This window comes from Camelus bactrianus, chromosome 15 (genome assembly GCF_048773025.1).
Source record: "Camelus bactrianus isolate YW-2024 breed Bactrian camel chromosome 15, ASM4877302v1, whole genome shotgun sequence".
NCBI lineage: Eukaryota > Metazoa > Chordata > Mammalia > Artiodactyla > Camelidae > Camelus > Camelus bactrianus.
In genome coordinates this window covers 14,260,329-14,277,664 of record NC_133553.1, presented here as the reverse complement: position 1 = coordinate 14,277,664, position 17,336 = coordinate 14,260,329, and the positions used below count along the sequence as shown (strand labels likewise).

At 54.5% G+C, this 17,336-nt stretch overlaps 1 protein-coding gene across 1 annotated transcript in view; it reads left to right on the top strand.

Annotated features, from left to right (window-relative positions):
* The window catches only part of MYT1L (myelin transcription factor 1 like), a 171,673-nt gene that overhangs the window by 19,122 nt on the left and 135,215 nt on the right, over window positions 1–17,336 (top strand). The window contains exon 2 of the mRNA XM_074341602.1: window positions 11,869–12,026. The gene's annotated coding sequence lies outside the window, so the exon portion shown is untranslated. The remainder of the gene's footprint in view (window positions 1–11,868; window positions 12,027–17,336) is intronic.

The following is a 17,336-nucleotide window of genomic DNA, read 5'->3' as shown; positions in this document are numbered from 1 at the left end:
CTGACTAGGGGAGCAGGAAGAACCAAGCAGTCAGGACCATGTCCCTCACCCCGCTTCATCCCCCGGGATCTACCTTCCATCCACCTTACATGTGGGGTTTCTGCGTAAGATGTAGAAAGCAACACGTTTCCGTGGTGTGACCGACCGCAGCGCACAGGCTGGCTGGGCTGGAGACAGACCCAGGGGAAGTGCTGCGGGAGCCCAGGCTCAGGTGGTCGTGCTGAGAGCCTCGGTCCTCCCCCCGCTCAGACAGAGGGAATTCTAAACCTTGCCGCTGCTGCAAGACTGAGGGGGAGGGACCGTCAGAGGTGTCTTCCCGCGCAAGGAAAGCGGGCTGAGACGACACCGATGGCTCCGAGGAAGCGGGAGTCAGGATTGGTTGGGGGCAGGACGAGGCACCACTGGATGCCTGGGCGGGGAAACGTGGCAGATGCTGGAAATGCAGGAGAAATGTGATGCGGAAACAGGCTTGGAGGTGAAGCTGGATGAGCTGCTTAATTAGAGGTGAAAGTTAAACTCACGCAGTGAACGGAATTGCCCAGATGAGACTAGAGGCTCAGGAACAGACTCTTGGGAACGTCCTAATTTGGGGGAGAAGCAGCAGCTTGAAAGTTAGGAAGCAAATTGCTGGAGAAGGGGCGTCGGAGCAGCAGGAGGACCGATGGTGCCAAACGCTGCCCGAGAAGGCGCTCAGGATCCGGCGGGTCTGGGACAGCGATCCTCACAAGAGCTGGGGCAGCATGTAGACGCGGTGTGTTCACCTTTGTTCATTACAGCCAAGATAGAAGCTTCCAGAATTATTCAAAGCCGGCATTGGTTTTGAGGGAAGTATTTTTAAATCAACGTAGAATATCTACTCAGAAAAGTGTCCAAGTTTTCCAGAGACAAAGAAAGCAGGCAGGCAAGAAAACGCCTGCCCTGAGTTTTTCTTCTAATTAAGAGACTGTAAAACAACCAGGTCCTACCGTACGGCACAGGGAACTGTATTCAATACCTCGTGACGGCCTTTAATGAAACGAATATGAGAGGAATATGTGTGCGTATAACTGCTGTTCCGGAAACTAATACCACGTTGTAAATCGACTGTACTTCAATGAAAAGAAGGATGAAAAGGGAGACTTTAAAATTAGGCGGTTTCAAAGATACCTCCAGCAGCAAAGCCTGTTTAATTTCGTCACCACTTTATATTTCTCTTCAAAGGAAGGTCTGACTTCAGGAAATACGTTCCACATTGATTTTAATGTTTGTGGTTGAAAGAGTGAGTTGCCGTGAGCCTGACGGTCCTCTGTGTCAGAGGCGGGCCGGTCGCAGGACCTCGGAGGAGGAGACGCCAGCTGAGTGGGCGGACTCCCTCTGCAGCCCTCAGCTGCACCCCCAGCCCCCAACTCCTCCTGATCTGCTGTCTGGAAAAAAAAAAAAAACAAAGCCTCGGGTCTTCAGGGCAGGACCGACTCCGCCTGGGTCATCACTAGACAGTGACGGTGGAGGGCCCTCTGAGCTGGGTGCTGGGCACTCCTTCCACACCCGGAGGGTCTGGAGCACCTCCCCCACTGGAGAGGGCTTTCTGCACCTGCCAGAACTGATGACAGTGGGAAGACTGTGCACGCGGTTTTTGCACAGAGTTCAGTAAGGTCCTGGCTCACAGGCCTCTGGGGGTGGAGTCCACAGGCCGGAGCCGGCAGCCCTGGTGAAATGCCCTCTTAGCAGAAGCCATGTGCACAGCGGAGACCCTAGCAGCCCCCAGGATGCTGGCGGCATGGTCCAGCCCGTCCTGGGGGCCGTGGTTGGCGCCTCCTGCAGTGCCCCAGGCCCCACGCTTCCTTGCCAGACCCCCCACTGCCCTTCTTTTCTGCCCAGCGGTGACCTGCACCTGTCTCCCCCACTCCCTCATGCAGGTTTGAAACCGCCCTGCTCGCTTTCTGTCCCGCTCTCTGCCTGTTGCTTCCGCGTCCTCCCTCGTGAGACTCGAGGACGTACTGCAGGGGTCAGGACACCCGACGGCGGACTGGTTTACCGTCATCCCGGATTCCAGCTGGAGCGGTCTTGGTCCTCCCTTGGGTCGCGGGGCAGGCTCAGGTGGCATCCCAGGAAACGTGGAAAAGAAAGATTAGAAGATGATGTTCCAACATAGTTACTGTTCATTGTCACATCCCACTTTGCCACAGGGGCAGCTGGACAGTGTCTGGGGCCTGATCTGAAGGGCAAGGGCAGTTTGAAATGGGCCCTGGGAGGCTGAACCAGGGTGAGGGCCTCGCGGTTGGCATTGGCTGTGACCCTGGACCTCCTGCCTCATCCAGATGAATAGCCCTCAGAGAGGCTGTTGTCAGCGTTGAAGTTAGAGTCAGGAGGGGAGGGAGGAGTCAGACAAGAGCCCCTCCCAGGGACCCCCAGTGTAAACACTCGACCCCTCGGGCTGGCCAGGGGCAGAGCCTCGGGGAGGACAGAGGCACGAGGTTCGAGTGACAGCAGTGCAGACCGGGCTTCACCGAGATCCCTGTCTCAGGGGCTGGAGGGTGGACTCAGCACCCAGGCGGGGCTCTCACAGGCTCCTGAAGCCGGTCGTCATCGGAGGCCGGCTGCTCCAGGCAGCAGTGGTCCTTGGACTGAGGCACATGCTCACGGACATGAGCTGGGAGGGCTCAGGAAACACCCCAGAGTACATGCTTCACCTCAGAGTTGGGGGCCCTCTGAGATGCGGCAGGGAAAGTGGAAGTTTCACCAGGAGAGGATGATGAGTGTAATCACGTCCAGAGCTAGAACAGGCACCAGGAACGTTTGCAAACAGGGCTGAAGACCAGGGAGAGCCTGGGGAGAAGCGTTTGCTGTGTGTACAATGTGGAAGGCACAGATATCCAGAATACACATAAACACAGCGGGGGAGGGCACAGCGCAGCGGTGCAGCACGTGCTTCGCGCACATGAGGTCCTGGGTTCAGTCCCAGCACCTCTGTTACAATAAATAAGTAAATAACTAAACCTGATTACCTACCCCCCAAAAACCCCGAATAATAATTGTCTTAAAAACCAAACCAAAAATAAACAAAAAGAATTATTTTAAAAATTTTTAATTAAAATATAATCCAAAAGGTAAAGGGTATAGTCAGCTAAATCACAGAAGACAAGAGAGACACGCAGTAAGGTCGGACTCCAGTCATCTATGAAACACAGGCCAAGCAGGACGACACCAAGTGCTGTGAAGGTGGGGGGTGTGACACCGACTGTGGACAGATTCAGCCGCTTCAACGTGCAAGTTGCCGGTATCTGTTAAAATCTTAAATGTTGAGAAGTGCAAGCGCACGTGCCCGAGGAGGAGATGTAGTCAGAACCGTTTGTCAGAGCATCATTTAGCGAAGCACAGGAAACAAGCTGAACTCACGTGAAGACCTTTGTCAGGCTCGCAGGTTACGTGGAGCCGTGTTGCGGAGCAATTACCCCAGTTATGGGATTTGAGGGAGAGCTTATTGCACTCATGTGGAAATGTTTCCAACTCTAACCAAAACGAAAATTTTGTAGAAGGTGTAAAACGTGATAGCATTTATGTTTAACAGTGAGTAATTCTGTGCATTTACATATGTGGTAGGGCCAATCCTATCTGGGTAAGTTGTGTGTTGTGCGCATGTGTTTAGATGAACCTGGTTGTTCCAGCAGATACAAGCAAAGCTGATACATGTGTCTGTCTCAGCCGATGGACTGGGAGAAAAATATTTGCAACAATGCAACTGACAAGGGTTTACCTTCCAGAATATACAAACAGCTCATACAGCTTAATAATAGTAATAATTTAAAAAATCCAATCCAAAAATGGGCAGAAGACCTAAACAAGCAATTCTCCAATGAAGACGTACAGATGGCCCATTAAGCACATGAAAAAATGCTCAGTATTGCTAATTATCAGAGAAATGCAAATCAAAACTACAGTGAGGTAGGTATCACCTCACACCAGTCAGAATGGCCATCATCAAAAAGTCCATGAATGATAAATGCTGGAGAGGGTGTGGAGAAAAGGGAACCCTCCTACATTGCTGGTGGGAATGCAGTCTGGTGCAGCCATTAAGAACAGTATGGAAATTCCTCAAAAGACTAAAAATAGGCCATATGACCCAGCAATCCCACTCCTGGGCATATATCCAGAGGGAACTCTAATTTGAAAAGACACCTGCACCCCAGTGTTCACAGTGGCACTATTTACAATAGCCAAGACATGGAGACAGCCTAAATGCCCACTGACAGATGACTGGATAAAGAAGCTGTGATATAGTTATACAATGGAATACTACTCAGCCATAAAAAAGAGTAAAATAATGCCACTTGCAGCAACATGGATGGACCTGGAGATGGTCATACTAAGTTGGAGGAGAAAGACAAATATCATAGAGTATCACTTATATGAGGAATTCTTTTAAAATGACAGATAAACATATCTGTCTCAGTGGAAGGGCCTGAGACGGGAGGTCCAGTCTACAGGAACTGATGATGTCTGAACTCCTCCCACTGGTAACATATTCACGTATCCCTTTAGAGCCATGGACTCGGGGTCAGAACCCCGGGACTTGGACATCAAACCTGAGTGACCTTGGGCATGGGACCTGACCTTGCCTAAGTCCCCAGAATCAATTCCTTTGTGGGAGAAGTGGAGATAATAAAACTGACTTCCTACTGAAGGCAGCATTGAATATTGGGCTAAAGTAAGTTGGTATTTCTAACCCAGCTCAAGACCCATCTTATCCACCATCTGAGCAACACATCAGGGGCTCCTCCGGACACTCGTTCCCACACCCAGCACGTGTAGACGTGCTGCGAGCAGCGCCCACCCCAGGAGGTGTCCTCTCTCTGCAGCTCAGCTTCCAAAATGCAGAAAGCCTTGGGAACCCCTCCCAGCCGCCTGCAGGTAGGCTCATCTTCAGGCGAACAGTAGGTGATAGGAGGGTCCGTCTGCCCACGCCGTTGGCAGGGGTGCAGTCCAGGCTCCAGGGAGACTTTGCTCTGGCCCCTTTCCTACTTCTTGAGGGTTTGAAGGACAAATAATTAGGCATTAACTCTGCGCATACAACAAAAGGTGTGTGGCAGAAAAGTGTGGAGCAGGTACACTGTCTGCCAGACCTAATCTGAGCCGATGTGTCTAAGCTTTTTTTGTACTGAAAATTAAAACGACAGTTTTAGAACAACCTGGCCCTGGTCTGTCCACCCCAGAGCCTCCCCAGGTGGAAGGGTGACTCCCTGTCCAGTCCAGCGGTCCCTGTATGACTAGTGACTCGTTTGGGTCTAATTTCCATCTCCTGCCCGAAGTAAGTCCTCATTAATGGGAAGTTAAACAGAACAAAACAAAAATCTCCAATATTGTCATTAAACACAGTCAGCCTAGCTAAAGACAGGTCTCCTTTTGTGCTCAGAATTTTTTAATACGAATATAAGTTTATAAAGTTTTATTTATTAGCCAGAATACGCATTTAATGTTTGAGCGGCTACCTGGCCACCCCACTAGCAGATCGGGGATGCAGTGCCACAGTAGGGAGAGTTTGGAAGCTAAAAAGTGTCCCCAAATCCCCACCCCCGTCACAGGTATTATCAACATACGGACTCATGTCCTGCCAAAATCTGTTCATTTCCATTGTTTTTTGGCTAAGAGCTTATCATAATTTTGCAACTTAATATTTATTTCCAAGTTACACCGTAAGCCCTTCGAACGTTGCTGCGAAGCCCCGTCATCACCCGCTTTGCGTGGGAGAAAGGCCTCCTGCCCGGGCGGGCGCCGTTACGTGCGGGGGATTCGGCGCGTGGCCTCGTTCCACACGCCCACCATCTAACCGGCGGGAACGAGTCCCCTTCGGTAGGGGGTCTGGGACTCAGCAGCCGGGCCACACAGAAGAGAACGGGCCGATCAAGGCAGAACCCAGGTCCGCTTGACAAGCGCGGCCGGCCTCCCCGCTCAGCCGGGCAGTGGACATGCTGCGCCCCGAGGTGCCGGCCGCCGGCCGCTGCCCTCTCCCCGTCGCGGGTGACTCGGGCCGCACGGGGGCGGGGGGCGAGCAGGAGGAGGAGGACAGTCCCTGGCGGGTGCTCGGGAGGCGGGGCCTCAGCTGTGCGGGAGGAGGCTGAGGGAGGCCCCCAAGGTGGCCGCCCTGGGGCCTGGGAGCCTCGGAGCAAGACAGCCCTAGCCCACCCTGCAACCCCCGCTCAGCTCCGGCTGCTGGGGCCGGGGGGGGGGGGGGGGCACCGCTGTCGGACGCGGTGCTCAGCCGCTGTGACGTGGCCGCCTCTGGACCGCAGTGCACGCGGCTGGGTGCTGGCTCGCGGCGTCCGGGTGGTGGCATCCGCACCGGGCAGCGCGGGTCGGCTTCAGCCGCTGTGAGCGCGCGCGGCTGTCCCGCAGCCGAGCAGAGCTCCCCGGCAGCAAGCCCGCTCCCGCCTGCGGGCCTCCCGCCCTCCGGCCTCTGGGCGCCGAGCAGCCCTCCGTCCTGGGTGTCTCCACTGGGACCAGAGGAGGCGGACGGGGCGGCGGAGACTCTAGGCTTCCCGCCGCCGGTACGGCCCGCCCCCGGCGCCTCCCGCGCGGCTCCTCCATGCTGGGACCCGGCAGGAGTCCCGCCCCGGCCCCGCCGGGCCCGCGCCCCACGTGCGCAGTGAGCGCGGGACGCGAAAGGAGGCGCGAGCCCCGCTTTGGACGGACCAGAAGGCGGGGCCACGGTGCTCGGAGTAACGTGCTTTCTGTCTGAAATGCGGGAGGAACAGAAGGGAAGACGTGAATGGAACGGATTCATGTGAACAGATACGACAGGTTTTCTGATAAAAAGCAGCACAAGGCGTGTAGCAACGTGGAGGAGGGGCTGAGCCAGCCTGGGGGGCTGGGGTGCCCCTCGGCTTCTCCCAGAGGTGACGGGGACAGAGTCAGAGGGAGAGACATGGTCCCCCAGAGGGCTATGTGCGGACACACCTGGGGAAGAAAGCCGGGCGATGCCACCTGGCATGACAGTGTGGTGGGGACCATCGCCAGGTGGGCCAGAGCCCCGACTGGAGACCTGAGGGACCCACCCGAGAGCCTCACCCTGGTTTGACGGAGGTGGGGCAACACTGAAGGCTTACCAGCAAGAGGAAGCTCTGGCCATCTGACCGGCGCTGATTTGAGTCGTATCTCAGTGTAGAGAGTGGACGGATTCGAGCTGGGAGCTCTTACGGGCATCAGGGAAGACGCGGCAAGGCCGGGTCGCGGTCATGGGTGTGGGCTAAGGCAGGAGACACGGGAGGAGGGGGAAAACACTTGGACAGACATTTGAGAGCTGGTCTTAAGTGATCCCTAATCAGCTGGGTGGGGGACCAGGGGAAGTTGCAGGGAAGCGTGACTGACGGTGCCACGTGTGACATAGGGAACAGGGTCAATGGGTGTTTAGTAAGTTACCCTCCAACCTGGTGATTTTTTTTTAATGCTTTGTCTGGAAGATCTAGAAAAATCCAAAAGGCATCAGGAACGAAATGTGAGGCTGAGCTGATAGGTGTAAGCTAGAGTCATCGATGTGAGTGGTCCTGTCACGGTGGTGTGAAAATTGGTCAAGCCCGAAACAGGGGTGAGGCACTCGAGAAGAAGGGGTTCACATTTTGGAGCCATGGTGCCTTTACTTTGGGGTGGCTTGGAGGCCTAGGTGGGTTCGCAGGGCTGGAGTCCAATATTATTCCTGAAAACTGTTTTTCTAGAGTGTCGTCTGTGACTGCGAGTGCTCCCTCCCTCCCTCCTTCCTTTATTATCGACCAAATGCTGACCCAATGCCTGTGACGTGCCCCGTGGTCTGCGAGGCGTTGGTGCCTCAGCTCTGAGACATGCTCTTTGCTCAAAGGCACATAATCACCAAAGTCAACGCAGGTGTGTAACCGTGACAGAAACTGATCTGGGCCCACAAGATAGGATTCTTGAAATTGTAAACGACGATTGAAGAACTCAAAGATTAATTTCAGAAAACCTTCCGAAAGATGGAGAAGAAAGAAAAAGAATAATATGTATGTGTGAAAGCTGTAGGGTCCAGCAGTATAAATTTAGACAATTCAAGTCCATTTAGTAGATATTAAAAAAAAACACTCAGTAAAGAAAATTAGAAGGGAGAAGTTATCAGAGAAGGGAGAAGAGCATTCTCAGGGGCCGGCAGGCTTCAGGGTGCGCGGCCGCCCTGGTCTGCGCAGTAAGATGAGACCGGATTCCCGCACCGACACACAGCAGCCCCAGAGAGCCGGGAGGAGGAAGGTGCCGAGAGCCATTTGGGGAGGACCTTGCTCTGAGGAGAGCAGAGCAGACTGGCCTCAGTGGTGGAGGCTCCAGAGGAAGCGGTGCCCCTTGTTTTGGGGAGACAGCTTACGCCTCAGAAGTGGCAGGAGAGGGTAGAGTGAGGTACATTCCACCTGCAGGCTCGCGCAGGGACCTTTCCTTGCAGGTCCTCGTTCTGAAAAGACACCCGGGCTGAGTCCACGAAGTGGAGAGGAAATTCAGCAGGGAGGCTGTTCAGGACCCTGAGAGCAGACTGCCCTGCCCTGGCACCTCTTCTGCTCCAGAGGGAGGAGGGCGGCCAGGCCGGCGATCCCGCGGTGAGCCGCCAGCACCCAGCTGGTCTCTCTTCCTTTCAAGCTCTCAGTAAGACACTTTCGATGCACGGTCTTCAAAATCAAATGAAAAAAAAAAAAAAAAAAGGTCTGAGACCTTGATTTCTTAAAATAAATATCCTAGAGAGAATTTCTGCCAGTGACTTTTTTTTGATTGAAGTATAGTCGGTTTACAATGTTGTGTCAATTTCTTCTTACAGCTTAGTGACTCAGGCACACATATACATACATATATTCTTTTTCATATTCTTTTTCATTATGGAGAATTATATTATTGTCCTGTTACAAGGTATTGGATATAGTTCCCTGTGCCACTGCCTTTTAATGTTAAAAAAAGAACTGGGTTCCAACGAAGAGGGACTGTGATCGGTCCTGAGTCCTGGTGGCCCCTGGGCAGGACGCCTGACCACCCACACTGGTGTGGCCGCAGGGGCGAGTGGGACTCAGCCTGCCCCTGCCCTGCCTCAGGGATGGGACTTTAGGCTTTTGCAGTGAATATTCTGCTCTGAGTCACAGGAGCCAAATTCTGATTAAACAGGAGAACCCACGGCTTATGGGCGGACGCTCACTCTGTTGCACTGTGACCCCTGTTCTGCGTGCTCTCTGTGAAGGGTGTTGTCCTGCATGACTTTGTTGTCAACAAAACACAGAAGCCACAGACGAAAGTGCTCAGGTTTATGTGACAGCTGGATCTCAGATCGTCCAAGTTAATTAATGCTGAGGGTATGAGCTGAATCATAGTTAACAGTTTGCTTGTCGCTCGTTATATATAATTGTTTAATTTTTAAATATTATGAGCTATTTGTAAGTGTATTTCTGGATGATATTACTAATACAGTTGAATATTTGCTGCTTGCAAAATGCTTCTTCTAGCTGTAGCTTCATGAAAGAATTTATTTTAAAAAGGCCAACATCCCCATATGCCTCAGGATCTGAGCACATTGCCAATGGAGCCACTTGTTTTAATTCATATTTTAGTAGATTGTGTTGTATTTTCTCAATTGTTGGATTTTTGGTAAATTTCATGGTGACCATGTATTTCTACTCCATCCAAACACAGTGTTCTCTGATATTTTTCTTTTGGTTCTTTCATCTGTTCTCTTTTTCTTTGCATCCTGAATAAATTATTTTCTGCATATTTAAAATTGCAACTGCGTTAATCCTAATTTCTCTCTATTCTTTCTGTTATCCTTCCTTTGAGTTTATGCAGCAGTATCTTTTCTGTCCTGTTTTATACCGAGTCACGCAGTCCAGGCGAGGGCAGCAGGCGGTGAGCCCTCAGTCACTAACGCCCGAGTTAATTCAAGGGGCTCCTACTTAGGGAGCCGTACCATCATCATGTCATAGGCGAGAAACGGAACCTCGGAGTTGCAGACAGGCGTGCTAATAAACATCTATTCAGTGGTAATAACATACAAGCCACTGCCATTCAGTGAGCTTCTGTGCTCTGCTGGCTCTGTTCTGAGTACACTGTCTAACTTAGAGACTGGACAGTCGCAGGAAATGAGTGCTCAGACGCAGCAAGCTCGGGTGGGGAGGGGCCGAGTGGTGGTGTTCCCATGGCCCACGTCCGTCTGAGCTCAGGTCTTCTGACCGTCACACACTTCCTGGCTGGAGGAGTCACTTGCGTGGCACAGCCTGGTCCGTTCTAGACTCCCAGTTCCTCCCGCACGGTCCACAGGAACGCCGTCTTCTTTTTTCTAGTTCTCTCTTTTTGTCTTTTTCTGTTTTCTTTTCTTTGTCTTCCCATCAACAAAGCCGTATTAAGCAGCACCTAAGACACAGGCAGGTGGAACCGGCTGCTTCGGAGCCTCGCGGCCCAGAGGGTTGAGCTGTGAGGCAGGTGACCTGCTCGCAGTGAAGTTGGAGGGCCATTATCACAGCCCAGGGAGGGGTGGGGAGAAGGTCTTTTGTTTTAAACAGCGAAGTTGAAAAGAAAAAAGGCAAATCTGGTCTAATTCCTTCCTGTTTCTGGGGATTTATGATTTTAAGTCTCTGTGGTCTGTGTGCTCGTGTGCCTGGCATGACACAGAAGTGCAAACACTTAGTCCTTGTCCGGGGATGAAATAGTGCCTTGGGAAAAGTCAGTGTAAGAGGGAAGGCTTTGCAGCTCAGCCCTGGGTGGACAGAGGTGGCAGGATGCCCAGGGCCCAGGGAACACGAAGGGATGGCTGACTTCCACGGAAAACGGCCCTCGTGAGTCCCGCGGCTTCTCATCTGACTCAGCTGTGCAGTTGTCTGCTGTTCACGTGAGAAGTCTGGTCATCCAAGAAGGCTGACGTCACACTGGAGCGTGGTTCTGGTGTCTGTGCCACGGGCTAGCGGAAACGCCAGCGCTGCTCGTGGGCCCCGAGGCCTCGTCTCTAAGCACTGCCAGGCTCTTCGTTCCCTTGACCTGCCGAGGTTTAAAGCAGCCCGGAGATGCTCCGTCCCAGCAAACCTCACGAGCCCGAGGCGCTTGATCCTTTCGAATGAGTGAACCCATTTGAATGAATATCCGTGGCGTGTGCGAGGAAAGCGCCCCGTGCCTCCAGCTGCAGGCTCGTCCAGGACCCAGGACCCAGACTCCTGCCCCGGGTCCTCCTGGGCGGTGGCTGAACAGCCCGGCTGCCCTGGGAAGCATCCTCGATTCACGAGCACAAGGGAGCAGCTCCAAGCATGCTCTCCTGCTGGTGGGCTGGTAGCTTTGAGCACATAGTCCAACCTCTCTGAGTGTCAGTTTCCTCATGTGAAAAGTTGGCAAATGACAAAATGGGTAAGAAACTGGTGCTGTGTAAACTCGTCCTGCTCCATCAGCTGCGAGACCAGCCTCGTCCTGCAGCCCCTGAGCTGCCTGGAGAAATCACATGAAGTGCGGATCCCGTGCGAACTCTGGAGTGACCCTGCCATGCTGCTGCGTAGGCTGCTTCCACCCCAGATCCAGGATGGACAGTCTAGGAAGGGTGCCTAGAGGGAGACCGGGCCCCCCGGCCCAGGAGTTCGAGGACCTTCCCCAGGGAGCAGAATGTCCTGCAGCCTGTGTAGCCGCCTCACCTGGCAGGGAGCCACACTTCCCAGATAGAGCTTGTCCTGGACGGGACCCAGGGAAGACCTTTCCTCAGGGCCAGGCAGCAGCCCCAAGTCCTGGAGAATAACCTCATGGGGACCATTGTCCAAGGGTGGGACAGAGGACAGCCGGTCCCAGGGGAGCTGCAGGTGGTACTGATGCCGAGAGAGCCTCTGTTTACGTTGCTTCCTCATGTCGGAGTGAAACCAGTAGGCGCCTTCCAACTGCTGTTCTATTTTGCAGATGGAGAAATCGAGGCACAGAGAAGTTAAGTGACTTTGCTGCAGTCCCAGGCTGGGGAGGACCAGGATTAGAAGGCAGAGAGGAGCCCTGGCCCTGGCCTGTGTCCTGCCCACAGAGTCACGCTGCCTCCGTTCCTAGGAGAGAAGGCTTCCTGCAAGGTAACCCTCCCTCTGCGGCCCCGGGCTGCGCGCGTGTGAAGGGCTGGTGGGTCACACGGCAGTGTAGACCATGGTCCGCAAACTGCATCCCTGTGGTCACAGCTGCCCGCTCCCTGACCTCTGCGCCTCACTCCTCTGTCTCCACGTCCTGCCCTGAGGTCCCCACCCCTTCCTCTTCCAGGCCCTCTTCCATCTGGGCTCCTCTTCCTTCTGCCACTCTCCTCTCTGCTGGGCTGCTCGGCCCCACCCTGGGGTTAGAGAAGACAGACAGAGAAGCTCCCTGTCCTGTGCTCAGGGGGCCGGGCCTGTCCAGCGGAGTCTGTGGCCCCCTGGCCGCTGCCCCGCCTTCCCGCAGGACTTCTCTCCAGAGGCCCAGCTTTGATCTCCTGAGACCAAATCCAGGCAGTGTTGGGGCCACAGGGGATTTCAGGGTCACCCAGGCCCACGACCCATCATCCGACGGACAAAACTCACGCATGTTGACCCACAGCCGCCTGACCCCTTCCCGGTGGGGTCAGTGTGAGACCGTGGGCTGCACTCAGGGTCCCCTCACGGCCCCTGTGCCCAGCCCAGCGCTCCTTCCTCCCCACCTCCTTCTAGAACTTTATCCCCTCCTTCTCCCCCTTACATGCTCTTTCTCTGGGGCCTCCTCCTACCATTTGGGTCACTTGTCTGCCCTGATTTCCGTCCTGGAAAGCTCCTCCAGGGGAGGGTGTGTCTCGTCTGGTGCATTTCTTCTGCCAGAGAAGGACATGCCGCCATGGAACAGAGCATCAGTGCGGCCTCGTGAGGCCCGTCCACGGGGTGAGGTCACTGGATGAGTCAGGGCACAGCGCCCCCCTTGCATGTGCGCAGCACTTCACAGTTTACAAAGTCGCCCCCTCCGACCCCACTAAGCTCTCGGGAAACATTCGTCTCACTGCAGTTTGTGCCGGTGATGAAACTGAGGCTAAAAGTGCAGGAAGTGGGAGAAACGAAATTCCGAGCCAGCCCTTCTCTCTGAGCTCACGTCTGTTCCCATTAACAGCTCCTGGGACAGTTTAATTTCTGAACGTTTTCTGCGGGATCCTGTACATCACCTTTGCGGAGCACAAACACAGCTCACAGACCGCACCTTCTCTCACTCCTAGACAGGAGCTTCTCTAGTTTTTCTGCTCTTTACTCTTTCAGAATGTTCCTTTAAAAAAAAAAAAAAAAAGTAAAACGAATTTTTTTAAACTGGATTAAAAAATTATGAACTAGAAAATCACTAGGATAATTTCAAATCCTTGTATAAACGGACATTTCTATTAGTATTTTATGTCAAAACATACTTGAATCTTCGAGTTTTACTTCTGTGCTGCCTCGTCAGAATTTAAATTAAGTGGAAGAAGTTGGAAAGTGCTAACACAGGCCAGGGGCCTCGGCGGCGGGCTTTCCGCTCTGCTTGAGAGTAGAGCGCAGCCAGCTGCTCGGCAGAGCGGGTCCCCGTCACGTCGCTGGGTCGTCCCTGCCGGAAGGAGACGCGCCTTCCCTCTCATTTCCCTTCCCCTCGGGGGCTGCCTGGCTGAGGCAGGTGTGGATCCTCTAGGAGCACCCCTCCGGGCCGGTCGCGCACACACAGCCGAGGATGCAGAACGGACCACAGACGTGAGCCCGACAGCCAGACAGGAGGCGCCGGGCCCGCCGAGGTCGCAGGGCACTCAGCCCGGCGGCGCCCGGGGAACGGGGTGGGCACCTGGCGGGCAGCTGAGAGCCGCTGGGCGGTGCAGGTGGTGAGGAAGCCACCTGGGCCGCAGGCGCTGGACTCTGTCCGCATGGCTGTGGGATCGCCTACATTTAGCACCTCTGCTTGGGAAAAACACCACCAGCAAAGGGGGTAATAAGACAATACTCACAACAGATAAGCTGTGCAGAGGGGTCAACACCTCAGACACGCAGAGACCTACTACACGTGGATGGGAGAACAGACAAGAGGGTGAGACGGAGAACTTCCCAGCAGAGGGGAGGCCAGCAGCCGTGAGACACTGACCCTCGTCCGTGGTCAGGGACGGAGACACGTGCGGGCTGGAGAGTGTGACAGTGACTTCTCTCGGCGGAAACAAAAGACCGTGGGAGCCGTGGCGATGGGCACAGACATACGTTACCAACAAGGGCATGCACCCTTACATTTTCTGAAAGCAACCTTTTAAGAAAGCCGTATCGGGAAATACGCACAAAGATGTGCGTGATCTGGGTCGCACCTCTTCTTCACTGGAAGAAAACGAAATAACTATCCATCTGGAGAGGAGCTTCCGGGGATGGTTGGATAAACTATCAGATGTACATTCTGGGGGATATCATGCAGCTATGCAAAAAATGAGTTTACTCCACAGGCATTGACCTGGAGAGAGAGCTGTGATTTTTAATAAGTGAAAAATAGCAAATTACAGGAGAGTTTGTGTGTATGGGAGCCGGCTTTTGTAAACAGTAAACACCCGGGGGGCAGTGGCTCTGCGCCTCACATTTCAGGAGTGAAGAGAGCGTGGCCTCCTCGGGCGGAGGCAGGCGGCTGGAGGAAGAGGCTCTGCTGCTTTGTTGCCACTGCTGAGCTGGCAGCACTGTCTTTTGATTTCTTTTCCAAACCAATAACGTAGAAGAAGTAAAGAAAAGAAAGGCAGGCATTGCTGAGACTCGAGGAAGTCACAGGGAACCTTTCTGGTTCTTCAAGCGTCCTGCATGCTGTACACACAGTGGGGTGACGAGGGGACAGGCGTCGACAGGGAGGTGGCAGTGACTCAGGCTTAACAGGAGAGGATTTGAGCTAGGGGTGCCCAAGGAGACGGGAGCAGTAGGAGGAGAATGAATACCATGGCAAAGAGCAGAATGGGACAGGTGATGGGACAGGTGGTGCGACAGGTGATGGGACAGGTGGTGCGACAGGTGATGGGACAGGTGATGCGGACAGGTGATGCGACAGGTGATGGGGACAGGTGGTGCGACAGGTGATGGGACAGGTGGTGCGACAGGTGATGGGATAGGTGGTGCGACAGAGAAACAGGAAAGGGAAAAGGTGTGTGACTTCAAGGTTTCAGATGGAAGGAGCGGCCCCTGCACCTGCTCAGTAAACGACCTGCTGAGAAACAGTGGGCTGAGGGCGGGATTTTACTGGGTTCCCCACACACACCCAAGAGCTTACAAAACAGGGAGAGGCGTCTTCTTACCATAACGCATAGAAGCAAGTGTAAGAAAGAGTTTACTAAACATGGAGAGGACAGAAGTCAGAGCAGTAAATAACCGCGAGGCAGGAAGAAATGGCGTAGCTCCGGGGAGGGCCCTGGCCGGACAGAAACACACGAGGAGAGTCCTCAGATGAACTTGGTGTGCGATGGTGAACGTCTGGAAGCGGCCAGAAGTGTGGATCCTTCAGCGGCCTGTCCAGCCCCCGCGTCCCACACCTCCGGCCTCCTCCACCCATGGAGGCCCTGATGGTGGATGTGGGGTCTGCAGCCAGGACAGGAAACTCTTCCTACAAAATATCAGGAAATCCCACAATGGTCACGTGTCATAGGTCCAGCTTCTCCTTGACCCCTCAGAGGCCCCGGGACCTAGAGGTTCCACTTTGCTGTCCTCAGACGCAGTCCTCAAGGGCTGAGAGCCCTGGACCAGAGCAGGGAGGCCCGGGAAGGTACCCAAGGCCGCAGCCTGGACACAGCAGTCAGCACTGTCAGAGTCCGTCTTCTGAGCCAGCGGAGACCAGGCCGAGAGCAGAACGGATGCCCAAGGGCTCGGCAGGGGTCACACACGAGGTCGGGTGGACCTGGGACCCCAGGTGGCAGGGCTGCCGCGCCAGCCATCTGTGGCCGAGAGAAATCGAGTGGTGTTTGCAGAGGCCGGTCCCAGAAAATCCAGGATTCAGCTCTGGGTGCAGGCCCTCCAGACGCGGGGTGTTAGCCCGACGTGTTAGGCGTTCGGAGCACCTCAGGGCAGCTCCGGGCGCGGTGCCGGCTCGCAGGCCCCGGGGCTCGTGCGGGGTTCTGGCACTCCATGTTTTCTGCCGGGACCGGCTCAAGGATGAAGCAGCAGAGAAGTCGTTAGAAACACACTCAGGTTCAGAAGATCAGGCTTTTGATGCCGACACAGGTTCATTTTCTAACTTTCCCACCTGGGGTGAAGGAGCAGCAGCTGTTTTACCCAGAAATGTCGTCGTATTAGGAGGGAACACGATGGGGAATTTCACCTGAAGTCCTGGAAGTTCCACACGCAGAAGTAAACATCCCTGAGCGGCTGAAAGCACAGGCTAAACGTGCAGGGAGCGCCAGCGATGGCCGTTAACCCCGCGGGTGAGCCATCGCAGGTCGGCATCTTCACCGCTCCCGCCCACGGGCCTCCGCGCCGTCCTGAGGGGCAGCGCAAGCTGAGAAGAAGGGCTTCGCGGATGCAAAGCTGCCAGATCCCCCCTTGCTTGAATGAAATTGAACGCCGGTTCTTTTGTTAAAACCTCACCGGCCGGTCATCTTGGAAGCCTTTGAGATTTTGTTTCAGTTTCAAATGTTCCATTAGGCCCCAGGCTCCTAGTTGGTTGTGAACAAAGGAAGCCTAGAAAGCCCTGACAGGCAAGTCCCCTGTGGCACCTTCTGAGGTCCTGCAAGGTTTGCTAGGGGGCTTGTCGAGCCTTCAAGGGGGACGTGGCCAGTCACGTGCAGACCTACCCTGTGCTTCTGCATAACGTGCACCTACGAGGGTCACATGCCTCTAACCAGAGCCTTCTTTCCCAAATTCTGAACTTTCTTGTCACAAACTTCAGAGGAAGTGAACTGTGCGCACCGAGCACTTCAGGGTGTCCCCGTCTTCTGCCAGAAGGCAGCCCTGGCCACGCTGGGCGTTTGGGGAAAACAACCCCACATGCACCTGTGAGGGGAGCGGTCGGCTCGTGCTCAGCTCTGCCAGCCCCTCTGACATACGGAGGGGGATTCTCCTGCCGTGCGGGTTTGCTGTGTGTGAATTACTCACGTGTCGTCAAAATATTCCGGGCACAAACGCACTGGCACGGATCCACCTGCCCAGCAGTGTGGTCCTGCAGCTTAAGGGGAAGGGTGGACACACAGGGGCTGCTTCAGGGTCCTGCCCCAAAGCTCCCGCTCGGATGGTCTTGCGCAAGTCGCAGCTGTGAAAGAAGTGTAGCGAGATACCTCCCTTACAGAATCATGCGAGGATCACACAGGCCGTGGTTGGAAAGACCCGGTAACCCCTAGTGGCCGTGAGCAAAGGCCTGTGTCCCTGGAAAGCATCTTGACAATTTAGACCAAGGTGGACACAATTGTAGCCCAGGAACGAGGCCACCGTGAGGGT